This window comes from Pan troglodytes, chromosome 16 (assembly GCF_028858775.2).
Source record: "Pan troglodytes isolate AG18354 chromosome 16, NHGRI_mPanTro3-v2.0_pri, whole genome shotgun sequence".
Lineage (NCBI taxonomy): Eukaryota > Metazoa > Chordata > Mammalia > Primates > Hominidae > Pan > Pan troglodytes.
The window spans coordinates 91,401,491-91,426,025 of NC_072414.2; the positions used below are offsets into that span (position 1 = coordinate 91,401,491).

General features: G+C 36.0%; 1 protein-coding gene across 43 annotated transcripts in view; it reads left to right on the forward strand.

The window, feature by feature from the left end:
- Positions 1–24,535, forward strand: part of MEF2A (myocyte enhancer factor 2A) — a 150,603-nt gene that overhangs the window by 21,871 nt on the left and 104,197 nt on the right. For 25 of the 43 annotated variants that reach the window (XM_016927526.4, XM_001140333.7, XM_009429926.5 and 22 more), the window contains exon 2: positions 10,991–11,072. The exons of 13 other annotated variants lie outside the window; for them this stretch is intronic. The gene's annotated coding sequence lies outside the window, so the exon portion shown is untranslated. Of the gene's footprint in view, positions 1–10,990; positions 11,073–14,451; positions 14,621–24,535 lie in introns of all 43 variants that reach the window. 5 more of the 43 variants (XM_054667201.2, XM_054667197.2, XM_063794390.1 and 2 more) reach the window with 1 other exon arrangement.

Here is a 24,535-nt window from a genome sequence, read left to right on the forward strand (position 1 = left end):
CTGTATTATAAATTTTTAATTTTTTTGTCAATCTTTACAAAAATGCTTTCTGAGATTTTGACTTAGATTGTGTTGAATCTATGGATCATTTTAGGGAGAATCAGTATCACAGCAGTATTAACTGAGTGTTCAGCTCCGTGAACATGGTATATAATTATTTTTGTAGGCCTTCCTTAATTTCTTTCAGCAGTGTTTTCTAGTATTCAGAATGTTAGTCTTGCACATGTTGTTAAATTTGTCTTTAAATATTTTCTGCTTTTGAAACTAATATAACATATTTTTACAAAACTTAATTTTATATTTTCATTACAAATATGTAGAAATACAGTTGATGTTTAATAGTGATCTTGTATCCTATACCCTTGCAAACTCCACTTCTTAGTTCCAGTTACTTTATTGTAGTTTTTTTTGTTTTTTACTGTGTGTGATGTTTGTGAATAGAACCTGTTTTAATTCTTCCTTTCCAATCTGGATGCCTTTTCTTTTTCTTATATTATTCCATTGCTTAGGACCTTCAGTAAAATAGCAATTAAAAATGGTTAGAGTGGACATTCTTGTTTTGTTCCAGTCTTAGAGGGGGAAATTAGTCTTTTACCATTAAGTATGATCTTAGCTGTAGGTTTTCTGTGGATGCTCTTTATAGGTTGAGGAAGTTGCCTTCTTTTTTAGTTTGCTGAGGTGTTTTGTTTTGTTTTGAGACAGGGTCTCCTCTGTTGCCCAGGCTGTTGTACAGTGGCACCGTCATGGCTCACTGCAGCCTCGACTGCCTGGGCTCAAGCAGTCCTCCTGCCTCAGCCTCCTAAGTATTTGGAACCACAGGCGTGTGCCACCACACTCAGCTAATTTTTTTTTTTGTTGTTTTTTCTTTTCTTTTCTTTTTTTGAGAAGGAGTCTCACTGTTACCCAGGCTGGAGTGCAGCGGCACGATCTTGGCTCACTGCAACCTCTGCTTCCTGGGTTCAAGCAATTCTCCTGCCTCAGCCTCCCGAGTAGCTGGGACTACAGGCGCCCGCCACCATGCCCAGCTAATTTTTGTTTCATATTTTAGTAGACTCAAGGTTTCACCCTGTTGCCCAGGCTGGTCTCGAACTCCTGAGCTCAGGCAATCTGGCCATCTCACCCTCCCAAAGTGCTAGGATTACAGGTGTGAGCCACTGCACCTGGCCTTAATTTTTGTATTTTTTTGTAGAGATGGGGTTTCACTATGTTGCCCAGGCTGTTCTCAAACCCTGGCCTCAGGCAGTCTTCTTGCCTCAGCCTCCCAAAGTGCTGGAGTTATAGCCGTGAGCCACTGCACCTGGCCAGTTTGCTGAGTTTTTGTTTTTTTTTTTTTAATTTTTTCCTGAATGGGTGTTTTGTTATTTCTCTATGTCTATTGGAATTAATCACATGGGTTTTTTTGGCATGTTAATGTAGTGAATTACATTGATTTTTGAATACTGAACCAACCTTGTATTCCTGAGACAAACCCCATCTGTACTGATATTTTCTTTACATATTTTGCTGGATTTGACCTGCTAATATTTTGTTAAGAATGTTTGCCTCTATACCCAAGTGACACTGGTATGAAGTTTCTTTTACTTGTGGTCCTCTTGCCTCATTTTGGTATCAGGGTTATTTATACTGGCCTCCTTAAATATGTTAGAAAGTGTGTCCTCTCCTTCTGTTTCCTGAAGAGATTGTGTACAGCTGATATTAAATCTTTAGATGATTGAAGAATTCACTAGTGAAACCATCTTGGTTTGGAGTTTTCTTTGTGGAAAGCTTTTAAATTAGGAATTTAGTTTATTCGATACAGAATTATTTAGACTTTTCTTTCTGTGTCAGTTTTGATAGTCTGCATGTTCTAAGAAATTTTATCTACTTAAGTTGTCAGTTTTATTGGCATAAAATCACCCTTAGTATACTTTTAATGTTTGCAGCATTTGTAGTGATGTCCTTTCTTTTATTTCTGATGTTGGTAATTTGTGTCTTTTTTCTTGACCAGCCTAACTAGAAGTTCTTTTCAAATAACCAACTTTAATTGATTTTATCTAGTTTGTCCCACATCTCTGTTACCATTTTCTACTTTTGTTATTCCCTTACCTCTACTTTTAGTTTAATATCCTCCTTTTTTCTAGTGTCTTAGGGTGGAAGTTTGGAATGCTGTTAAACCATTATTTTTTCTTCTAAAATATGCACTTAAAAGCTGTAAATTTCCAAGTATGTATCTTTAGCTTTACCCTATATAATCTAATCATGTTTTTGCCATTTAGTTCAATGTATTTTTAAATTTTTAAATGATTTATTTGATCCATGAGTTATTTAGAAATCTTAATTTCCAAATGTTTGGAAAATGTCCCAAAATAGAAATGTCCCCCCCCAAAAAAATGTCCTTTTTGTAACTGATCTTTAATTCTTTTGTGGTCAGAAAACAGTTTCTATGTCATTTCAGTTCTTATAAATTCATGTGTCTTGTTTTATGGTCCAGCATATGTTCTTTGTTGTTGATTGTACCAAGACACATGTACATTTTCATGTTTGTTCTTATGTGGTTGGTTGTAGTATTCAGTTAAACCAAGGTGGTTTATAGTGTTGTTCAGGTCTTATACATCTTCACTGATTTTCCATCTACTCATTTTACCAGTTAGTGTGAAGGAAGTATTTAAATCTCCAGCTGTAATTGTAGATATCTATTTCTCCTTTTAGTTCTGTCAGTGTTTGCTTTATGTGTTGTGGAACTTTATCATTGGCTGCATAAATGTTTAGAATTATTTTGTAGTTTTGATAATTTGAGACTGTAAGCATTATGAAACATATTCCTTCTCCTAAAATCTTCTTTGTCTGATATTAATATAGGCACTGCTGCTTTTAGGATTAATGTTTATATGATATATCCTTTTCTATTTTATGTTTCCTATCTGTGTTAATTTAAAGTGATATCTTATAGACAACATATATATAGTTGGGTCTTGTTTTTTTACTTAATCTGACAATCTCTACTTTTAATCTAGTATGACAGTCTCTACTGTTTAATTGAGGTTTGTAGATAATATATATTTACTGTAATTATTGATATAGTTAGATTTAAGTGTACCATCTTGCCATCTTTGTTTTCTACTTGTCCTACCTATTTTGTGTTTTCTTTTCCTCTTTTTATACCTTTTTTGGATTACATATTTAAAAAATATGCATTCCATTTAATCTACTTTCTTGGTTGATTAGTTTTATTTTATGTATTTGGTAGTTGCCGTAGGGTTTTACAACATGAATCTTGAACTTATCGCAATCCACCTTCATCACTTTAGAAATAATGTAAGATCCTTACTGTAGTGCACTTCCAGTTTCCTTCCCTTCATTCTTTTTGCTTTTGTCATTGATTTTATTCTACATGTTATTACCATACATTATTACTACTTTTGCTTTAGATAATCAAATGTCTTCTTAAAACTTAAATGTCTTATAATTTGTCACGTTTACCATTTGTTACTCTTTCCTTGTGTAGAGCTAGGTTTCTATCTGCTCTTTTAAAAAATTTCGTAGACTATATCTTAGAGCAGTTTTAGCTTTACAGAAAAATTGAACAGAAAGTACAGAGTTCATATATACTACCCCAATCCCACCCTTTGCAGGTTCCCTCTTGTATTGGTGTGGTACATTTGTTGCAACTGAGGGCTGATACATTATTCTTAGCTGAGTCCATAGTTCACATTAGGGCTCACTCTGTGATGTACGGTTCTACCATTTTTCTGCTTCTTAAAACTCTTCCTTCAGTGTTTCTTGGATTGCAGGCCTCCTGGTAACAGATTGTCTCAGCTTTTGTTTGTTTGAAATGTCTTTATTTCCCCTTTATCGGTGAAGAATATTTCTGCTTTATATAGATTTTAGCTTACAGAGTTTTTTTTTGTCCTTTCTAGCACTTTACAGATGTAATTCCTTTGTTGTAAACTTGTTGCATTACTCTTGACAAGGAGTCTGGTAATTATTATCTTTGTTCCTCTGTGTGTAATGTGTCTTTCCACTTCTTTGGCTTCTTGTAAGATTTTCTCTATATGACTGGATTTCTATTATGTGCCTTGGTGTGGTTTCTTTGTGCTTAATCTGCTTTATGTATGTTGGAGTTTCTTGAATATGTGTGTTCAGTTTTCCTCAAATTTGGACCTTTTTCTGGCCCTATTTCGTCATATATTTTTTGTTTCTCCTTCCTTCTGCAGTTCCAATTACATTATGTTTAGGTTGCCCTTGATCTTCTCACAGGTTCTTCATAATCTGTTTTTGTTTTGTTTTGCTCTTTTTGATGTTTTTACATCTTCAATTTTGTCATCTTTTTTTCTGCAGTTTGATCTACTGTTAATTCCATCCAGTTACTTTTTTGAGATACTGCATTTTTTATGTTTAGAAAATGCATTTTATTCTTTTAAAAATCATTTTCTTTTTTGTTCCTTTAAAAAAATCCTTTAATATATTTATAATATTTTGAAGTTTGTGCCTTTAAAGACACCCTGTCTTGCTTCTGGGCTTCTTTCTTTTATCGGATTTCCCCCCTGGTGGTGTGGGTCACACATTTCTTCATTTTCTTACATTTAGTAAGTTTTGATTGACTCCTGGACATTCATCACACTGTTGTCTGGATTTTGTTGATTTCCTCTGAAGAGATTTTAATTTTGTTTTGGCAGACTGATAAATTTCTTGCAGATGTGTATGAACCTTTTGAGCTTCCTTTTACACTTTGTTCTGGCAGATCTAGTGTAGCCTTTACTGTAGGACTAGGTTAGCACGCGGCGGTGCTGCTGCTGCATTTTCTACTGATTGCCCAGGTTTCTCTGGGTGGAACTTGAGCATTCTGCAGTCTTATGTAATCTTTGGGAACTTTTTTTTTATTATACTGCTTCCTGATCATTGTTCTTTGCCTGGCCTTGTGAATTTCACTTTATTCATGCACACATTCAATGAAAAACTATAGAGCTGTGTTGTTACATGTGGTAGCCATTAGCCATATGTGGCTCTTGAGTGTTTGAATTATGGTTATTCTGAATTTAAATGTGCTGTATGTGCAAAACACACTGTGTTAGTCTGTTTGCATTGCTGTAAGGGAATAACTTAGACTGGATAATTTATAAAGAAAAGAGGCTTATTTTGACTCATAGTTCTGCAGACGTGCAAGAAGCATACTGCTGGCATCTGCTTCCAGATGAGTGTGTCAGGAATGTTACAGTCATGGTGAAAGGGAAAAGGGGAGCAAGCTTGTCACATGGTAAGAGGAGAAGCAAGAGAGAGTGGGTGGGGGGAGGTACTACACTCTTGAACAACCAGATCTTGCGTGAACTCAGAGTGAGAACTCACTACCAAGAGGAGGGCACCAAGTCGTTCATGAGACATCTGCTCCCATGACCCAAACACCTCTCACCAAGTCCCACCTCCAACATTAGGAGTTACATTTCAACATGAGATATGGGTGGGGACAGATATCCAAATCATATCACACACACTGAATGTTAGGGGTGTAGGTTGGAAAAACATATATGAAAATCTCACTTTTTAAATATCAGTTACATCCTGAAGTGATAATATTATGAGTGTATTGGGTGGTATACATTGTATTAAAATTAATTTCACCTTCTTTTTACTTTACAGTGTAGTTACTAGAAAATTAAAAATTACATTTTAGGTTCATAATATGTTTCTTTTGGGCAGTGCTGCTCTAGAATCCCTCTGCAGATTTCAGGAGCACTTTCTCTCCTGAGTACCATCCTTTTTGCTAATCTGTCGCACAAATTCCCACTACCTCAGACTTCCTGAATTTTTATCTGTCTCTTGTACTCTGTGAGTCCTCCGTATTCTTCTTGGCTTCCCTTTTCTGCACTGTCGTCCTGACTGTGCATCCAAGCATTTGTAGAGACACTTTCCCTTTTTCCAGGCCTCACAGTGCGGGGCTGTTCATTGTCTGATGTTTTAAAATTGTAGTTTTATATATTTTATCAGTTTTCTAGTTTAGTTCAATGGGAGAGCATGTCCGATACCAGTTACTACATCATGCCTGGTAGCAAATATCTTAAGGCATGAGGAGTTGGGTGCCCATATGAGTTCACCCTTATTTGGAATTAAAAATACCCGTTGCAACTAATCCTAAATTTTGATTACAAGTGAAATCCATAATTTTGTGAGTTTCATTTTGGATTGACTTTGGAACTGTTTTCATATAGAAACTTTTGTTTTCTTTGACACTGCATTATGCTCAGTACAGCAGCATCCAGTGAAATTTTGATAGTTTTTGAATGTAAGGTAGTTCAAATAGTTTGAACACTGATTGAAGTCATTTCATTTAACCATTCCTACTAGTATGGAAAATTGGAAGCTGAGTTAAGTTGTACCATGGTATAAAACATGATATTCAACATTTAAATGTCCTTGATAATGCTTCAAAGGTCTTGTTTCTTTCAGGAGTACCTTCTATTAAAAAAGATGTTTTGTTTTGTTTTGTTTTTAATCACCTATTTGAGATAGGTAAAAAACAAATTTTTTTTTTTTGTACTCTTTCACACACCACTCACCACAGGATACTTTGCCTTCGGTCACCAAAACGTGTGTGAGGGTTTCCCACTTACCAAGTAGTTCTCCAGTGGACACCAGCTGGATTTCCTATAATTCAGTTCAATTCTGATACTATCTACCTGGAGATGGCATCATATCCTACAGGTTGAGGGCTCAGCCTGACAAGACTGACCCACTTCAGATGCCAATTACAAGTCCCTGGTTGTGATCAGTACTTCTGATCAATTGGCTGTAAATCAGGGGTTCTCACTACCCCTTCTTCTGGTTTGATTAATTTGCTAGAGCAGCTCACAGAACTCAGGGAAACACTTTACTTATGTTTACCCATTTATCATGAAGGATATAGATGAATGACCAGATGGAAGAGATGCATAGGGCAAGGCGTATAGAAAGGGGCACAGAGCTTCCATCCTCTATCTGGTTGTGCTACCATCCAGGAACCTCCGCGTGTTCAGCAATCTGGAAGCACTCCAAACCCTGTCCTTTCTTTTTTTTTTTTTTTTGAAGGGTTTGTTACCTAGGCATGATTGATTACATACATCATTGACCGTTGGTAATCAACGCAACCTTCCGTCTCTCTCCCCTCCCCAGAGGTTGGGAGTTGGGGCTGAAAACATCAACCCTCTGTTCATGCCTAGGTCTTTCTGATGACCAGCACACGTATTGAAGCTACCTAGGGCCCCCTAGTCACTAGTCATTTCACTGACATGCAAGAGACACTTGCCACTCCAGCAGAAACCAAATATGTATTTCTTATTACATCACATTATTTCTATCTGTGTGATTTGTGTGATATTGTATAATTTTTAGTTCTGGTAATTGTCATATAGAAACTCTAAATATATTTTAAAGGGTGTTATGAAATTATCAGTAACTGTAAATACTTCACAGCAGGTGTCTACATGTTCATGGTCTCTATCATACATAGGTATTGATGTACAACGTATATCTGAACCTGCTCAAATGTACTGGTCCTCTGAGACTGAATTTGCTTTGCTGTCTTGAATCTATTGCTATAGTAGGCATTCATTTTTTCCCCACCTCTTTATTCACCAAAAGCATTTACTGAATTGTGGTTTTGTATAGCAGTTAAAAGCATTCCTGGATTCTAATCCTGGCTTCACCACTTTACTAGCTGAATACCTTGGGAAGTTGCTTCTTTAGTATTTGCATTCCCTCTTGAGAATAGTAATGGGGTAATAATGAGGTGGTTGTTGGCATTACATCAGGTAATGACATGTAAAGCAATTAGTATGCTGATTAGCATATGATAAATACTCAAGTATTACTGCTGCTCTTGTAGTTGTTGTTATTATGTTAGGCTTTCCCTGGATGCATTGTCTATAGTTTTAATCTCCTTCCTCTGGCAGTACTTCCTTCCCTGCTTAATTTTTTTTTCTCATTAAGGACTTTTCCACCAACCTACCACCTATATTATATATTCCTTATTCACCTTGTACTATAGGTCTCCCCACTAGAATGTAAGCTCTATGAAGTCAGGAATAGGGATAGGGATTGATTCCTAGCACCTAGAAAAGTGCCTGGAATATGTTGGATGCTTAGTAAAAATTTTCCAAATGAATTATATTGAATCCTGGGCCAGATATTGAGTAGGTATTGGGGATATAAAAAGAACAAAGTACAAAGTTCCTTCTTTTAAAAAAGCATATGGTATAATAGAGGAGACTCATACTTGTACAACTAACTACAATAATTTTACCCCCCTGGGAGTGATGGTGATAGTTAAGGTGTACTGAAGATGGCGTCACAGAACGCGTCATTGAAGTGTACGTTTGATCTATATAAGAGACACAGGGGAAAGTTATTTCCAGGTGGAGGTAAAAACAAAGTTAAAGAGCTTAACAGTTTCAGCAGTGGCTTGTTGTCTAGGTTAACAGTGTACGTCAACGGGTAGTCGAGGGAGATAGGGATAGCAATTAGAGGACCAGGCTGTCTCCCTTTTAGGTGGATGGAAGCAACGGGATTTGAAGGTTCAGTGTATGAAATTTGATGATAACTGACTCAGCACTAACATTCTAGTTTAGTTTTTTTTTTTTAAAGAGCGTGTCTCATTACAGATTATTGTAAAATAACTATAAAAACTTGATTTTTTACAGTATTGTCTTTTAGAAACTACTTGAAAACTAGGTACAACGTACATCATCAATAACAGTACATTTATATAATTGAGGAATGCATTTTGAGATGAGAATATGTACTGTGATGTGTAACTATCAAATTTGTGTTTAATCACTTGTTTGCCATGGGCCAAATAGCTAAATTTTGGCTTTACTTTGAATGATTGTATTTTAGAAGTTGGTAATGCAACTAAATTTGAGGAATTTTTTCCTGCATTTTAGTACCATTAGATTAAAAGCTGAAATTGGTGTTTTAAAGTAAGCTCCTTTTACCTTTGCAAAAAAAAAAAACTTGTTTATGTGTTTTTATGTCTTTTACAGTTTGGGTTTTTAATACTTAATTTGTTAGTATAAAAAGAATACTTGGCAGTTTGTGTTTTTCCCGCCCCCAGAGGAGGTGTCCGTTTCCAAATAGAAACAAAATCAGGGTCATAATAATTAATACTGCTGAATCAGATTCAAAAGATTGGTGTTTCTGTGGATAAATTATCATTTTCATTTGATGAAATGGATTTACTTGGGGATTGGTTGAATCACCGGATCATGCAATTCTAAATTATTGTGTTAGCATTATAATTGATCCTGGCCAATAGGAGCGAGGAGAGAGACAGCTTTCCTTTTTCTACCTGAATGTCCTGCTCTATCTTCAAGCAAGAATGTAGCAGGGCTGGATTATTGTTTGTGCACCTAATCCATTGAGCAGTGTTCACTAGTTGTTGCGAGAAGTCAGGGACCCCAAACGGAGGGACTGGCTGAAGCCATGGCAGAAGAACGTGGATTGTGAAGATTTCATGGACATTTATTAGTTCCCCAAATTAATACTTTTGTAATTTCTTATGCCTGTCTTTACTTCAGTCTCTTAATCCTGTCAGCTGAGGAGGATGTGTATCATCTCAGGACCCTGTAATAATTGCATTAACTGCACAAATTATACAGCATGTGTGTTTGAGCAGTATGAAATGTGGGCACCCTGAAAAAAAGAACAGGATAACAGTAATGTTTAGGCAACAAGAGAGATAACCTTAAACTCTGACTGCCGGTGAGCCGGGTGGAACAGAGCCATATTTCTCTTCTTTCAAAAGCAAATGGGAGAAATATCGCTGAATTCTTTTTCTCAGCATGGAACATCCCTGAGAAAGAGAATGCGCACCTGGGGGTGGGTCTCTGAACTGGCCCCCCGGGCGTGGTCGTCTCTTATGGTTGAGACTGCAGAGGTGAAATAGACTCCAGTCTCCCATAGCGCTCCCAGGCTCATTAGGAAGAGGAAATTCCCGCCTAATAAATTTTGGTCAGAGACCGGTTGATCTCAAAACCCTGTCTCCTGATAAGATGTTATCAGTGACAATGGTGCCCGAAACTTCATTAGCAATTTTAATTTCACCTCGGTCCTGTGGTCCTGTGGTCCTGTGGTCCTGTGATCTCGTGATCTCGCCCTGCCTCCACTTGCCTTGTGATACTCTGTTACCTTGTAAAGTACTTGATGTCTGTGACCCACACCTATTCGCACACTCCCTCCCCTTTTGAAACTCCCTAATAAAAACTTGCTGGTTTTTGTGGCTTGGGGGGCATCACGGAACCTACCGACATGTGATGTCTCCCCTGGACGCCCAGCTTTAAAATTTCTCTCTTTTGTACTCTGTCCCTTTATTTCTCAAGCTGGCCGACGCTTAAGGAAAATAGAAAAGAACCTACATGAATATTGGGGCAGATTCCCCGATAACTAGTGTTCCTTTATTAATGTGAATCATAGACAGCCATCAGTCTTCTATTCATTTTTGTCATTTTGTGTTAATTTCATTGTTCCCTTTAAAATATAGCTAGCTAGTGAAAATTACAAATATACACATTGTATTGAAATACAGGTATATTTTATGGTGATAACAATTATTTCACAATTTTCTTGATGAAAACAATATGGTGAACATTTTAAACTATTTAAAACAAGTTTAGTTTATTGAAACTAGTAAGTTCAATAGGCTATACGCACAGTACAGATAAATATAAAGCATAACATGATACAGAGGATAGGAAAATGGGACCTAGGAAACCAATTTTTGAATCTCGCGATGCAAAGAATATTACTGAACATTTGAGTAATACTTCCTGAAGAAAAAGGATTTGTAATAGTAGAAATACTCAGTTGGCTGACGTTTTGTTTTATTCCAAATAAATGACTTTTTAAAATATAATTTTCATTTAACAGTATTTGTGGAGCTTTCTGCTAGGAATGGTGTTGAGTGCTAGAATTTTGTATAATGTATATTTAATTCAGCTTTGGAGTCAAGAACAATAACGCATCTCAAATTTTTTTCTTTTTTAAGGAATTGCATTTTGTGAAAAAAGAACAAGAATTTTCTGCAAGGATCATATCTAAGTGCACTTTTTGCTGATACTTCATTTCTAGTAAGACATTTTTTCTTTTCTATGTTAAGTAAATACAATGGAAATGTATTTTAAAAATCAGGCTGTTCTTGTGAGATTGAATGGCAGTTATTTTAGAGGTTTTCTTGGGGGCGAGGGGGGCTTAATTTAGACCCAGTTGAGGAAATTTGTAAAATTCGGTTGAAATGCATAATATTGTGTAGTGGCAGTTTCTCTTATATTTTGTCTGACGCTGCTGAAATCATCTCATATTTTTTCATCTTTCACACTTCTTCCATATTCTCTATCAGTTAACCTCTAATTGAAGAAAGAAGAAAAAAAATTAAGTAGGTAGTTGGTAGTTACTGAGACAGTTAATAGGATGAAGGGAGAGTTGGGGGACATGAGTTACATGAGCTGAGGAAAGATTTTCAAGTGAAAGATGACATGCATGTCTAGCCATATCTCATGAAGCATGGGAAAGGTCAAATAGAAAAAGCAAATTTTAGGGGATCTTTTAAAAATGTGGACATTTTTAATGACTTGGAATTTACTGCCTTAAATTAATGGGTTCATATTTGCAAAGCTCAGGAGGAGATTATTTTGATTAAAAAAATTACATTGGCCTAGGTTAACATTCACAGTATCTCAGTAAGATGTGTAGTCCTCAAAAGTTTTCATGAGTGAAACCTTACCTGAATTCCACCTTCTACTTAAAATGGAAAAGAAGTGAATTATATTAATGCTAGAATATTTTAAAATAAGTAATTTTGAAAAATGTTAGGGGATATTCTTCAGTGTGTTATAATAAGTTAACATTAGCATTTTAAATATTAGATATCATTGATCCAGGCTGATGATTATGTCAGTAAAAATCTTGGAAAAGGTATCTTAAAAATTTTTATTTTGCCCATTTCAGGAATACTTTTGCTACTTAACATAGGTCTAAATTTTTTTTCTTGAATAATTAAATAGTAGAAAGAAATCACATTTTACAAACTTAGAAAAATGAGTTCTTTGTTGAAGTATGATATTCTGACATCAGTTTCATATGGTTATATATTTTTCTTGTTATAACTTGACTGAAGAACAGCCCATTTAATGATTGATAATCTTTAGTTTAGGAGACTAGGAGAAAAAGGCCTGTTTATCCAACTGATGCAAAGTACCGTCAGTTTAAAACTTGGTGTATGTGTAGGTGGGATGGGAACAGTGGAGTTTAATTCTCATTTTAAAATATAAACCTTGATTAGTCTTCTGTAAATCTTTTTCTTTTCTCATCATTACAGTTGGCCCTTACTACCCATAGGTTCCTCATCTGTGGATCAACCAACTGTGGATTAAAAAATACCCTAGACTTCAAAACAATAAAAAATAATACACCAATAAAAAATTTTACATTGCATTAGATATTATAAATATTCTAGAGATGATTCAAAATATAGGAGGATTTATGTAGGTTGTATGCAAATACCGCACCATTTTTATATAAGAGACTTGAGTGTCCTAGGATTTTGGTATCCATGGAGGATCCTGGAACCAATTTCCCACTCCACAGATACTAAGCAAGGATTTTACTTAAATTTCTCACCTGTTTGTTTTGTTCATTAACTGCTGGAAACTGAGTGATATGAGCTAAAGCACTCATGCCCTTAGCTGAGAACTCTGTACTTTCTCTGAACCTCAGTGATGGCTGTGGTTATAACTTCAGATGTTATATTTTGAGTCATGTTTAAATTTTAGGGAATTCTCTATGCTGCTTCCTCTACTAGTCTCTAAGGATGTAGACAGTGTCTTATCCTTCATGACGGGCCTTCTCTATGGTTCTATGGGTTGTGCCTGAGTTAATAACTACTTGTTTAGGAGTTACTCTTGAGTGTTTAGATTGGAAATGCCCTTTCTTTTTGAATAGATTCGTATGTTAACTGGCGAAGCTCAGATTAGAGATTTTCTTTACAATTCTGCTGCAGTAGAGATTGAAGGTTTGTCATAGGGATTAGACAGAATTTCTCCTGGCTTTCCTTCATGTCTTGGAACTTCTTTGGACTACTACATTGAGGTCAGTGATCCATTTTGAATTAATTTTTGTATATGGTGTGAGGTAAGGGTTGAAGTTTACTTCTTTGAGTATAGATATCATATTGTTCCAGCAGTTTTTTTGAAAACATTATATTTTCCCCTGTTGAATTATCATGGCACCATTGTTGAACATTAATTGGCCATTATGTGTGGGTCTGTTTCAGGACTCTGTTCTGTTGATCTGTATATCCTTATGACAGTGCTTCACTGTCTTGATTACTGAAGCTTTCATAGTAAATCTTAAAATCTGGTAATGTAAATCCTCTAAGTTTGTTCTTCTGTTTCAAAGTTGTTTCTTCTATTCTGGATCCTTTTTATTTCTTTCTATGTAGTTTAGAATCAGCTTCTTAATTTCTACAAAAAAAGCCTAACAGGATCTTGATTATGAATGTTTTTACCCTAGAGATCAATTTGGGAGAATTGACCTCTTAAGGATATTGAATCTTATTAATGCGTGAGCTTGGTACCTCTATTCATTTAAGTCATCTTTACTTTTTCTCAGCAGTGTCTTGTAGTTTTCAGTGCAATGGTCTGACACATAGTTTGTTAAATTCATCTTTAATTATTTTAATTTTGTTATTATAAATGGGAATTTAAAAGAATATCAGTTTCCAATTGATTGATGCTAGTTTACAGAGATAGAATTGATTTTTATATAAAACTTTATAATTTGTAATATTGCTAAATTAATTATTAGTGCTAGTGGCTTTTTTGTAGATTTCTTCAAATCGTCTGTGTAGATCATTATCTTCTCTGTGAGTAAAGACTATCTTATTTCCTCCATTTAAATTTATGCACCTTTTATTACTTTTGCTTGCTCTATTAGACTGGTTAGTAGTCCCAGTGCAATGTTGAATAGAAGTGGTGAGAACTAACATCCTTGCCTTGCTTCTGATCTTAGGTGGAAAACTTTGAGTTTTTCACCAGGTCTTGGTAAGAGTTTTTTTTTTTTTCGTTTTCACGAGTAGGTGTTGAATTTTGGCCAAATGTTTTTTCTGCATCTGTTGATATGGTCACCTACCTCCCCTCCTGTTTGTCTGTGCATATGGTCAGTTACACTGATTGATTTTAAATATTGAACCAACCATTCATGTATTCTTAGGATAATTATCACTTGGTCATGATGTGTTATACTTTTTGTGTATTGCTGGATTCACTTGCTAAAATTGCGTTGACTCTTTTAAAAAGTCTACATTCATAGAAGGCATTGGATTGTAGTTTTTGTCTGTTTTTTGTGTGTGTGTGTGTGTGTGTGTGTGTCAGGGTAATGCTGGTCTCAGAATGAGTTAAAATTTCTTGTTCTTGAAGAATTTGCATAGAATTGATGTTATTTCTTCTTTAGGTGTTTGGTAGAATTCACCAATGAAGACCTCTGGACCTGGAGGTTCTTTGTGGGAAGGTTTTAAACTGTTACCAGCGGTGAATCTGCATAGGTCTACGGCAACCTCAGTTCTTGCCTTCTCAGAAGAAAGAATTCGACTGAGGGGTATAAGGCAGAAGGAGAGACCGAGGCAAGTTTTAGAGCAGGAGTGAAAGCTTATTAAAAAGCTTTAGAGCAGGAATGAAAGGAAGTAAAGAACACTTGGAAGAGGGCCAAGTGGGCAGCTTGAGAGATCAGTGCGTGGTTTGACCTTTGACTCAGGGTTTTATATGTTGGCATACTTCTGGGGTCTTGTGTCCCTTCTGCCCTGATTCTTCCCTTGGGGTGGGCTGTCTGCATTCACAGTGGCCTAGCACTTGGGAGGGGAGCCTCTGCAGTGTGTTTACTGAAGTCGTATGTATGCTTCCTTGAGGTATTCTTCCCTTAACAGTCCAATGTCCCTAGGAAGTCATATACCAGTTAAACGCTACCATTTTGCCTCTTAATGCGCATGCTGGAGCCCATACGTCCAACTCCTGAGATGTTATAGGGAAGCGGCTGATCACCAGCTTCAGGTTTTTTCTATCTGTTGGGAGACTGCCTTTCACTGGCTTGGGCCGCGACCAATTATCATTTTAGAGAGACAGTTTAACAACTGCCTGACCGTCACCTGGTGGTTGCCTGACATTCCTGGTGTGTGTGTGTGTGTGTGTGTGTGTGTGTGTGTGTGTGTGTGTAGGGGTGGGGAGCTTTGTAACAAAACTATGAATTTAGTTTCCTTAACTGATACAGGGCTGTTTGGATTTATGTTAATTCTTGTTAAATAAGCTTTAGTTGTTTGTTTTTCAAGGAATTTGTCTATTTTATGTAAGTTGTCTAATTTATTGGCACGAAGTTGTATTTTAGAATCCCTATTCTTTTACATTTGAAGAATCTGTAGTGATATTCCCTCTTTCATTGCTGATATTTGGAAACTTACTTCTTTTTCTAAAAGAGTATTTAATCTTTTAATTTTCCTTTGTTTGCATCCTACAATGTTAGTAATGTTGTGTGTTCATTTACATGGAGTTCAGAGTATTTTAAAATTTCCATTGTGATTTTTTTTCCTTGACCCACGTCATTTTCAAATATTTGGTTAATTTTCCAGATTTCTTTCTCTTACAGGTTTCTAATTTAATTCTACTGTTGTCCAAGAACATACTTTGTGTGATGTAAGTTCTTGTCAACTTGTGGAGATTTATTATAAGACACAGTTGTGGTGGTCTGTGTTAGTAAATTTTTTTTTTTTTTCCAAAGACAGTCTCACTCTGTTACCAAGGCTGGAGTGCAGTGGCGTGATCTTGCCTCACTACAACCTCCACCTCCTGGGTACAAGCAATCCTGTGACCTCAGCCTCCTGATTAGCTGGGACTGTAGGCATGCAGTCATCACACCTGGCTGATTTTGTGTGTGTGTGTGTGTGTGTGTGTGTGTGTGTGTTTGGTAGAGATGGGGTTTTGCCATGTTGGCCAGGCTGGTCTCGAACTGCTGACCTCAAGTGATCTGTCTGCCTTAGCCTCCCAAAGTGCTGGGATTACAGGTGTGAGCCACCATGCCCAGCCAGTGTTAGTAAATGTTTTGTGTGTACTTAAGAAGAATGTGTTGAGTGGAGTTTTCTAAAAATGTTAACTAGGTCACATTGGTTGATAGTGTTCTTTTAAGACTTCTGTGTCCCTTTTGATTTTCTGTTTGTTTCAATAATTTCTGAAAGAGAAGTGTTCAATATTCAACTTTAATTGTGAATTTATTTTTCCTTTTACTGGTTCATGTGTTTGGAGGCTCTGTTACTAGGTGCATGCGTAATAAGGGTTTTTATGTTTTCTTGATGAATTAGGTCTTTGTCACTATTAAATTTTGTGAAATAGTTTGTGAAATAGTTTGCATAGTTTCTGACAAAAAGTCTGCTGTTCTTACCTTTTGTTCCCAGTATGTAAGTTTTCTGTTTTCTTTGGCTACTCTTAAGACTTTATTACTAGGTTTTAGTCATTTGATTTTGATGGGCCTTGTATGGTTTTCTTTGCAATAATGCTGCCTAGATTTTTTAGTTTATTGTTTAAAACCAAATTTGGAAATGTTTCACCACTATTTCTTCAAATATCCCACTTACTCCAGGTTTTTGTTTTTGTTTCCCCTGTAATTTTAGTTATATATTTGAAATATTGTCTCTCTTGGCACTGATACTGCTTTTGTTTTTCATTCTTTTCTTTCTGTCTTTGCTTTATTGGTTGGTTAACAGTACCATGCCTTCAAGTTCACTGATCTTTTCTTCTGCATTGAATAATCCCATCCAGGGTGTTTTTAATTTCTGAAAATCATTTTTCATTTCTGGAAGTTTTATTTCTTCCATTATTCTCTTCATGTTCTTATTTTTCTTTGTCTTCTGTAACATACTAAGTTTATTTATAATCTTTTTTTAATGCCCTTGTCAGTTCCGTTAACTTTATCATTTTTGGATCTCTTCATATTGATTGACTTTTATTATATGGGCCACATTTTTTTGCCTCTTCTCATTCCCTATAATGTTTGGATGCTGGATGTTGTGGTTTGACATTGTTGGGCTTAGGGGTTTTTTGTGTGTGTGTGTGTCTTCTATATAGTGTTGGACTTTGTTTTTGTACATATATAAGTTAGTATCAGCTGAATCTTTTTGTTTAAGCTTGTCAGTGTTGGTCCAGAGAAGCCTTTTCCGTGGGGTTAATTTACTGCCCATTAAGGTTATATCCTTTTGAGGGCTATACTCCATGCTTTTCTGAGGATTATTCTCAATTCAAAGTAATCCCAATCAATATTCCAAAAATTTTGTTAGTTTATCTGTTTTTGTTGGAGACAGAGTCTTGCTCTGTCGCTCATCCTGGAGTACAGCAGTGTGAGCTCTGCTCACTGCAACCTCCACATCCCAGGTTCAAGCCGTTCTCTTGCCTCATCCTCCCAAGCAGCTGGGACTACAGTCACGCATCACCACACCCAGCTATTTTTTTTTGTATTTTTAGTAGCGACGGGGTTTTGCCATGCTGGCCAGGCTGGTCTCGAACTCCTGGCCTCAAGTGATCTGGCTGCTTCAGTCTCCCAAAGTGCCGGAATTATAGGTGTGAGCTGCTGCGTCCTGCCTCTCTTCCACTTTTAAAGATGTGTTCACTTTGAGCCAACCCAGATAATCCAAATTAATTTACCTATTTTAAGGACAAATGATTACCAACTTTAATTCCATCTGCAACCTTAATTCTCCTTTTCCATGTAATGTAACATATTCACAGGTTCTGGCAATTTAGGATGTGGTTGTCTTTCCTGCGTAATTATTCTGCCTATCACAACTTCCAAAGTTGAACTATATTGTGCAAGGTGGACATCCAAGCTACCAACAATGTTGAAAGCTTAGATTTGTTCAACACATTTACAGACGTTACATTCTTCTTTATGCCTGAAAGGTAAACCTTATACATAAAGCATGAACAAGTAAATTGGTATGCTTTTTTATAGGATTCTTGGCTCAGGGCCCAAGGAGCTTTACAGTACTTTTTAGATTTTAGGTTTAAAAAAAAAAAAAGGGGCTGGGTGCAGTGGCTCGTGTCTGTAATGCCAGCACCTTGGGAGGCCAAAGGTGGGTGGATCACCTGAGCCTAGGAGTTCAAGACCAGCTTGGGCAACACAGCAAAACCCTGTCTCTACAAAAAATACAAAATTAGCCAGGCATGGTGACGCATGCCTGTAGTCGCAGCCACTCAGCAGGCTTAGGCAGGAGGATCACTTGAGACCGGGAGGCAGAGGTTGCAGTGAGCCGAGTTCATGCCCTGTGTTGGATTTTAAAGGAAATTTTGTGGCCCAAGAATAGCTAAAGTAGTCTTGAAAGAAGATCAGAGTGGAAGAACTTTCTCTATTAAAAACTTATATAAATCTACAGTCACTGATTTCATGAAATAAAGCCACAAGGATAAACAAAAGAAATTAAATGCCTGGAAAAGGGTTCACATGTACACGGACACTTGCTTTATGACAAAACGCACACTTTAGTAGGGAAAGAATTATTCAATAAATCGTCCTGGAACAAGTGATAATCTCTATGGAAAGAAATGACTTATGTTCCATACCATATGCAAACATCAGTTTAAGAATGATTCATATATTTCAACATGAAAGACAAAACTGAAACTTTTGGAAGCTAATATAGATGAACAGGTTCATGCTCTTTGGCCAGGAAAATATTTCTTAAAAAAAAATCAAAACGGCAAGTATTAAAAAATTGATAATTTTGACTACCTTAAAATTAAGAAATTTTGTTCTTGCAAAGTCACCATTAAGAAAAGAGAGGCAAGTCAGAGTAGAGAAGATATCTGCAGTACCTTTAACAGACAAAAGACGTATCAGAATATTCAAAGCGCTTCTACAAATCAGTGTGACAGAGACAATCCAATAGAAAAATGGGCAAGAGACATGAAAAATACTTCACAAAAGAAATTCAGATATTTAAGAAACGTGGAAAAAAAAGTGCTTAACCTTATTAATAATCTGGGAAATGCGAATTAAAAAAAACTAGGCTCCACCATATGCCCACTAGAATGGCTGAAATTTTAAAAAGGGATTTATAGTACAAGTTTTTGAGAGGATGTTAGGTTATGGGAACTCAGCCAGTTTAAGAAACATCTTGACATTTACATACCCTGTGACGCATTAATTTCTTTTCATGGGTATACACTTGAGTAATACATGTACATGTGTGTGGAGGGATGTGTTAAAGAACGTTGGTAGCTGTTTGTAATAGCCTCACATTCAATATGATGTTCATCATAGTTGGCTACATAAATAAACTCATGATACATTCATACAGTGGAGTACTTTACAGCTGTAAAAATGGAATAACTATAGCTATGGATAAATATCACAAGATGTTTCTCAAATGAAGCCAGAAATCACACATTATGTGTGATTCCACGGATATAAAGTAAAAACAAAACATGCAAAAATAAAACAGGTAAAATAAGCTATGATGATTAGGGATCTGTGCTTATGCCATGAAATGGAAAATGAATAACAACAACAACAACAACAAAAGAGAGTTGCTACCACAATAATCAGGAAAATTGTTGACTTCTAGGTGTGGTGGAGGAGGGATTTAATGATTGTTGAATAGTGGGTGATTTTAGGAGTGCTCATATTCTCTTAGATCTGAATTGTAACTTGAGTTTGTAATCAGTCCTTGAATTGTGAATTTTTGTTTTATGTATTTTTACATCTCTGATATATACTCACAATCATATTTGACTGAATAAATATTGATAAGGTTAGACTTAGAGCACATTTATCAGGTTTGATTCAGATGATATGAGGTTAAAAGGTTTTAATATATTTGATATTTGAATCATGATGTAGAGAACCGAGATTATTTCTACTAATGATAATTCATCTTTTTGTATGATTTAATTATTTGTAAAACATTTTTTCCCCAGTAGTTATGACATCCTGAGAAGTATTTGAGATAGGCATAAGTATCTGCATTTTACAAATGAGGGAGCATTAATTATGAGAGTGAGTTGTTGGTGGTAAAGGATTAGAATCTCATTTTCATTTCTATGCCTTGCCTTGCTGTATCCTTTATTTCTCTTTTGTGTCCCATGTGAAGACAGGACGTTGTTCTTTATGTTGGTGTAATTAATCTGAGGATGAAAGAGCATGGATGGAGGGGCTGTCCTCTTAACAGGGCAGTTTACAAAGTCTCCTTTCTAATGATTTTCGTAATACTGTGCTTATCTCTAAGGAGTTCAAGGTGCCTTGTGATTATATCATCAGTTCTTATAATTTCCTATAGGAGTTTTGAGCCATAGTCTTGCTGTGCTTTGTAGAAATGAATTGAGGTAGTAGAAGACATGAATCACCGAAAATCAAATTATAATTCATTGATATATTTGATATTTTATAGACTGGTCATCCACATAAAAATTTTGAAGTTAGTAGTTTGGATGATTTACCATGATCAACTAATGGTTTATGTAGTTTTAAAATAATCATATGTCCTGTTTAAGGAAGCCCAACTTAAAAAAACTTTGAACTTCTTCAGCAGTTAAGTGAAGGGAGTGATTATTGACATTACAAAAAAAAATTACTTACAGCTTTAATGAAATTTAGTTAATTTCACTGTGAATGTAAGGTACTTGCACTATATTTGCTATTCATTGTATAAAATATGTTGCATATTTCACTAATAGGAATAGGCTGTAAACAGTTTACCCTTAAGCTTCTTTTATTTTTCAACATTCAGCTTTGAATGTCTCTAATCTAAAAACACTGTGTGGAAGCATACAAAAATATATAACTTGTTATTAATTAGAGAAATCCAAATTAAAATAGAAAGATGCCATCTTTCAAACCATGTTTTAGATTTTTAGATGATTTCTCCCCTCCTCCCATCCTGTTTTTGTTTTGGTGTATTGACTATTTTACCTAAAACATAAGAAGTAAACACATGATAAAAAGTAATACTTTGGGCGAGCGTGGTGGCTCATGCCTGTAATGTCAGCATTTTGGGAGGCTGAGGTGGGTGGATCACCTGAGGTCAGGAGTTTGAGACCCAGCCTGGCCAACATGGTGAAACCCCATCTCTACTAAAAATACAAAAAGTTAGCTGGGCGTGATGGCACATGCCTGTAATCCCAGCTACTTGGGAGGCTGAGGCAGGGGAATCACTTGAACCCGAGATGTGGAGGTTGCAGTGAGTTGAGATCGTGCCATTGGACTCCAGCCTGGGTAATAAGAGTGAAACTCCGTCTCAAAAAAAAAAAGAAGGTGCTATTTTGTTGTTTTGATTTTAGGCAAAGGTACCAATAATCAGTATTTCAGTTGTCTTAACTTTTCTAACAAGTAGATAGTTTAGAGGTATCATAGCTAGACCACAGCTAGTCTTTGCAAAGTTGGAAAAGGCCCCTCTGATTTTAAGTAAATAGTGGCTTCTGCTACGGTTAAGGTGTTAGACAGTGGAAGACAAGTTGGCTTTCAGACCCCACCTGCTCACTCTTGGCCCCAGGCCCATGTGCATGGCACGACATTGTTCATAATGGCTTTGGGTCATAGTGATTTCTTGCTGTCTTCTAGTTAGTAAGGGATTATTTTTCTCAATGCCGTGTGTATTTTTGTATGTTTATTGATCTTATTTCTTGAATCAGATGTTAGTATTTTTGAATTTTACCTAAAAATGTATAATAACCTAATTTAATTCAGAACTTCATAAAATTAGTGTGAGTATTTGTAGGGTATGTTCTGCCTTTATGAAAGTTACATAAAGCCAAACTGCACTTTCAGGTAATGACCATAAGTCTATGAGATTTATATTCAAAGTACAGTTGATGTTTTTGTTATCGAATCATTTCTTTATGGCTGTGATTGTGTTCATACGACATAATGTTGTATTTTAAAAACATATGATAATATAGCATGTACAATTCAGGCTCAAATGGAATACCTTAGTCATTTTCCATAAAATAATAGCTTATGATAGTCTCAGGCTAATTTAGAATTTGAATTTTGCCTGGATTTAATTGTAAACATTAATTAAAACATCTTAGTTTAGTGGGAACAAAGAAAAATTATCTTATATTAAAAGTAATTAGAAGATAATTCTGTAAGGGTAAAGAATCTGCCATTGTGTTACAAATTATAGAATAATTCTCCTCAAGCTTGACAAAGAGAGTATACAGTATGAGTGGGTTTTTATTTATATATTTTATAAGAAAATATATGGCATCATTTTTGTGTGTGGAATGTAGTTGCCTTGTCTCATATTAAAATTGGGATTAAAACTAATTGGCATTTCTTGATTCTGGTTTTTCACCATCTTTTAGCAAAGTAGACAGCCACTTGGGTTTCTTAGTTAGATCAATTTTTTTTCATTCTAGTAGATACTATTCAGAGGACCCAGGGTATCATATTTAAATACAGTAAAAATTTTAAATTAACCATCTTTTATATTACTGGAAGCGTTTGAAATCAAGAATCGTATAGAGCACTGGCAGTGAACAATCCAAAAATGAAATTATGAAAATTATATTTATAGTATTATCAAAATAATACAGTTCTTAGGAATAAATTTCACAAAAGACACAGAGCACCTGTACACTGAAAACTACAAAGTATCATTGACAGAAATTAAAGAAGACCTAAATAAATGCAAAGACAGTATCATCTTTATTGATTGGCAGATTTAATCTTGTTAAGATTATAGTCATCCCAAATTAATCAACATATTTAACACAATTCCTATCAAAGTCCAGCTGGTCTCCCCCGCCCCCCCCCCCCCCCCCCCAGAAATTGACAAACTGATCCTAAAACTCATACGGAAATTGAAGATACCTAGAATAGCCAAAACAGTCTTTAAAAAGGATAAAGTTGGAGGCCTCCCACTTTTGAATTTGAGAATTTACTACAAAGCTACTGTAACCTAGACAGTATGTTACTGGCATAAGGATAAACAGATCAATGGGACAGAATTAAGAGTCTAGAAATAAACCCATGCATTTATGGCCAGTTGATTTTTTTTAATTAATTTTTTTTTTCACAATGATGCCAAGACAGTTCAATGGAGGGAAATAGCCTTTTTAACAAATGGTGTTCAGACCTCTAACACTATATACAAGAATTGGCTCAAAGTGGATCAAGTACTTATTACATTGTAAGAGCTAAAACTATATAGGCTAAGTCTTCATGATCCTGAATTTGGCAATGGTTTCTTAGAAATAACATCAGAAGTAGAAATAACCAAAGAGGAAATAGGTAAATTGGACTTCAGCAAAATTAAAAACATTTTGCTTCTAGGGACACTATCAAGGAAATGAGGCCGGGTGCGTTGGCTCATGCCTATAATCCCAGCACTTTGGGAGGCCGAGGTGGGTGGATCACTTGAGGTCAGGAGTTCGAGACCAACTTGGCCAACATGGTGAAACCCCATCCCTACTAAAAATACAGAAATTAGCCAGGCGTGTTGGCAGGGACTTGTAATCCCAGCTACTCAGGAGGCTGAGACAGGAGCATCACTTGAACCTGGGAGGTGGAGGTTGCAGTGAGCTGAGAATGTGCCACTGGACTCCAGCCTGGATGACAGAAGAAGACTCTGTCTCAAAAACAAAACAAAACTCGATGAGTGGGAGAAGGTATTTACAGATCATATATTTGTAAGTGTTAGTATCCAGAATATATGAACTCTTACATCGCAACAATGAAAAGACAGTAACCCAACTTCAAAAAGGATTTTCTCCGAAGAAGATAAATAAATGACCAATAGGCACATGAAAAGATGCTTAATGTTATAGTTGTTAGGGAAATGCAGAATTAAAACCACAGCAAGATACCACTTCACACCCACCATGATGGCATAATAAAAAAAGACAGAAAATAAGTGTTGGAGAGAATGTGGAGAAATTAGTATCCTCATACTTTGCTGGTGGTAATGTGAAATGCTTCAGACTCCTTAGAGAGTAGTCTGGCAGTTCCTCCAAAAGTTAAATGTTGTTACCATATGACCCAGCAGTTCTGCTCCTAGCGATATATCTGGTAGAATTGAAAGTATATGTCTGCACAAAAACTTGTGCACCGTTATTCATAGCAGCATTATTTATAATAGTCAAAGTGGAATCAACTCAGATGTCTATCACCTGATGAATGGGTAAATGAAATGTGGTGTATCCATACAGTACAATATTATTCAGCCAAAAAAGGATGAAGTACTGATTAATGCTATAACCCAGATGAACCTTGAAAACATCATGTTAAGTGAGAGAAGCCAGACACAGAAAGCTACAGATTGTATAATTGTATATTTCCAGAATAGGCAAATTCCATAGAGACAGAAAGTAGATGAGTATTTGCTGGGGACTAGGGAGAGGAAGGAGTGGGGAATGCCTGCTAATGAGTATCAAATTTCTTTTTGGGATGATAAAAATGTTCTATAATTAGATAGTGGTAATAGTTGCACTGCTTTGTGAATACGATTTTTAAAAAAACACTGGGCCAGGGGCAGTGGCTCACGCCTGTAATCCTAGCACTTTGG